The sequence below is a fragment of the Ylistrum balloti genome, unplaced genomic scaffold, assembly GCF_031769215.1.
Source record: "Ylistrum balloti isolate Yb309-2 unplaced genomic scaffold, AGI_CSIRO_Ybal_v1 Utg370220, whole genome shotgun sequence".
Lineage (NCBI taxonomy): Eukaryota > Metazoa > Mollusca > Bivalvia > Pectinida > Pectinidae > Ylistrum > Ylistrum balloti.
This window is the reverse complement of record NW_026782185.1, coordinates 34,679-38,569: the sequence shown is the minus strand read 5'-3', so window position 1 is coordinate 38,569 and position 3,891 is coordinate 34,679.

The following is a 3,891-nucleotide window of genomic DNA, read 5'->3' as shown; positions in this document are numbered from 1 at the left end:
TTTAGTTTTTCACTATTACCACCAATAACCAAATGTTCGACATTTACCATTTATGGTATAGAAACAAATTTAATTCTGTCTGACTAGGCTATTTTTTATTTTACTTGATATGCTGTACAATGGTCATACACTCCTGTTATTCAGAGTACATATAATTTGATGAAGAGATAGATTTTGAATTATTAATGTCAGTGTCAGTTGTACTCCACGGGGTATTGAAATAAAACGTCAACATTCTGATGTACAAAGCACCGGACATCAGATCAATTAAACAGTGTGTTTATCCTCGAGTAACTACGTGCATGTTAAAAGGAAGCATTATATGTTAGCGTACGACAATTAAATCAATATTAACACTGGCAACTGAAACGGGGTCGTTTAGGATTATATAAAGCGTAACTTCATCTTAAAGACTTCATGATATAAAGCGATTTGAATAGCGAGGTTGTCTGGTTTATGATTACTAAAGAAGAATTCTGTCATTTGCTTATAGTGCGAATTATTAGAAGACAATAAACGCACTTATGCACTTGTGCATTTGTATTGAATAGGTCAATTGGAAAATGTGTTGTTCAACGCGTCATAATTTGGCGGTTTGAATTTCTCCGGAAACTGTGAAATTGACCGGTAGATAAATATAAACTTTACATATTTTACAACAATTTAGAAACAGTATTTTTCAATTTATACTGATCACTCTTATTGGCCCGGATGTAAGCGCGCGAGGGGTGTTATTACGGGAGAAACCGAGTACCAGGGAAAACCCACGTGGTCGGACAGGTGACCCGCTTACCTGTGTACGCTCGCCCGGGAATCACATCCGACCATTCAACTGGTTGTTCTGACGTGGTTCTGAACAAGACACTGTACCACATTTGTTCTGAATGACACGCGACGGGACGCCCGCATAGTGTTCAGTGAGGTAACCACCATCTAATAAAAAGATACTGCATCTTAGTGACCCTCGCTGTTGACTGGGCGATGAACAAGGCAAACGAAAGAAATCAAAACCTAACCGATTTAACAATTAAATGCAGTGACGTGATCTGCCACGTCGCAGAGAACCATAAGTCATCATAATGTAGGTCACCTTGTGACTGGCCAATCGTATATGTACAATGATATAATACCAATCTCGTCAGTAACGTTGTCTTAATTATGAAATAAACAATATAAAGATACATACAGATATTGTTTTGTAGTCTTAATTGGAAGGCGATCGATATATTGAGTCGGTATTTACACAAGATTTAAATGAAATAGATATTGCAAATGTTACAATATGAATCAAGAATACCAAGTATTTTGTTGATAGGACTGGTTTTTATGTCCATATGTCTAACATTAGTTGTATCTAGTTTCCATATGTCAATCACGAGCTGTGTCTAGTTTCCATATGTCTACCACTAGCTGCGCCTAGTTTCCATATGTCCACCACAACAAGATGTGTCTAGTTTCCATATGTCCACCACTAGCTGCGCCTAGTTTCCATATGTCCACCACAACAAGATGTGTCTAGTTTCCATATGTCAATCACGAGCTGTGTCTAGTTTCCATATGTCCACCTGTAGCTGCGCCTAGTTTCCATATGTCCACCACCACTAGCTGTGTCTAGTTTCCATATGTCCACCACTAGCTGCGCCTAGTTTCCATATGTCCACTATGACTAACCTTTAGTTGTGCCCCGTTATATCCTGTAAACAAAGGCTAGCTTCCCCTAGTTTGCCATATTCAAATCCTAGCTATGTCTGATATTCAGATATACAGAAGCTGTTTTGTGTCTAGTTTTGTCATACCCATGGCAAGTATGTGTTTTCATACAACCGTAGTACATATGTATCTATATGTCTTGTTGTTACAGTGGGAATATATTTAGTTTTTCACTATTACCACCAATAACCAAATGTTCGACATTTACCATTTATGGTATAGAAACAAATTTAATTCTGTCTGACTAGGCTATTTTTTATTTTACTTGATATGCTGTACAATGGTCATACACTCCTGTTATTCAGAGTACATATAATTTGATGAAGAGATAGATTTTGAATTATTAATGTCAGTGTCAGTTGTACTCCACGGGGTATTGAAATAAAACGTCAACATTCTGATGTACAAAGCACCGGACATCAGATCAATTAAACAGTGTGTTTATCCTCGAGTAACTACGTGCATGTTAAAAGGAAGCATTATATGTTAGCGTACGACAATTAAATCAATATTAACACTGGCAACTGAAACGGGGTCGTTTAGGATTATATAAAGCGTAACTTCATCTTAAAGACTTCATGATATAAAGCGATTTGAATAGCGAGGTTGTCTGGTTTATGATTACTAAAGAAGAATTCTGTCATTTGCTTATAGTGCGAATTATTAGAAGACAATAAACGCACTTATGCACTTGTGCATTTGTATTGAATAGGTCAATTGGAAAATGTGTTGTTCAACGCGTCATAATTTGGCGGTTTGAATTTCTCCGGAAACTGTGAAATTGACCGGTAGATAAATATAAACTTTACATATTTTACAACAATTTAGAAACAGTATTTTTCAATTTATACTGATCACTCTTATTGGCCCGGATGTAAGCGCGCGAGGGGTGTTATTACGGGAGAAACCGAGTACCAGGGAAAACCCACGTGGTCGGATAGGTGACCCGCTTACCTGTGTACGCTCGCCCGGGAATCACATCCGACCATTCAACTGGTTGTTCTGACGTGGTTCTGAACAAGACACTGTACCACATTTGTTCTGAATGACACGCGACGGGACGCCCGCATAGTGTTCAGTGAGGTAACCACCATCTAATAAAAAGATACTGCATCTTAGTGACCCTCGCTGTTGACTGGGCGATGAACAAGGCAAACGAAAGAAATCAAAACCTAACCGATTTAACAATTAAATGCAGTGACGTGATCTGCCACGTCGCAGAGAACCATAAGTCATCATAATGTAGGTCACCTTGTGACTGGCCAATCGTATATGTACAATGATATAATACCAATCTCGTCAGTAACGTTGTCTTAATTATGAAATAAACAATATAAAGATACATACAGATATTGTTTTGTAGTCTTAATTGGAAGGCGATCGATATATTGAGTCGGTATTTACACAAGATTTAAATGAAATAGATATTGCAAATGTTACAATATGAATCAAGAATACCAAGTATTTTGTTGATAGGACTGGTTTTTAAAAATGTTAAACGATCAATTAAATAGAAACATTAGTATATTAAACTTTTTACTGTCCTTAAACCCCCACACTGGTATTGGAATTAAAAAAAAGCAAACAAATTACATACTTCATTTTTCAGACAACAAGATAGTGTCAATATCTGACAGATCAGTTTTCTTATATTGTGTGTTTATACGTACGTAAATGAATACGCTGAAGAGAGTTATTCACTTGTGAGTCTTTTGTACAATATTCGAGATCACATGTAGTAGATACCGTTGGTAGAGTTTTGTCCCAGAGGTATGCCATTTTAACTCACTCGAATTGTGGCAGGGTTCAGAATACACGTATTTACTTGATGTTCTTTTAAAATTATCAGATTTACAAAATAACTCGAAATTGATTAAACTATAGGGTTTGTGCAACTTCTCATCTAGATTTTGACATTTCTTTCGATAACTTTGGGATTTTTATGAGTCGCCTCAGACCATTACTGACGAGTCAGAAAGAAACGGTCGTATGGTACAGTTTAATCAATTAATTTGTGCTCTTCTGTATCTTATTCTTAAACAGTACTAAACATAGCTGTTCACTTTTGTTTTTAGCCTTTTTTGTAAATTATTCACATTTTGTTTCCATATCGAAAACTTATTGTCTTCGACAATATTAATATCTGTTATCCAGGTGAGGTATCATCCATTAAGGCTAACC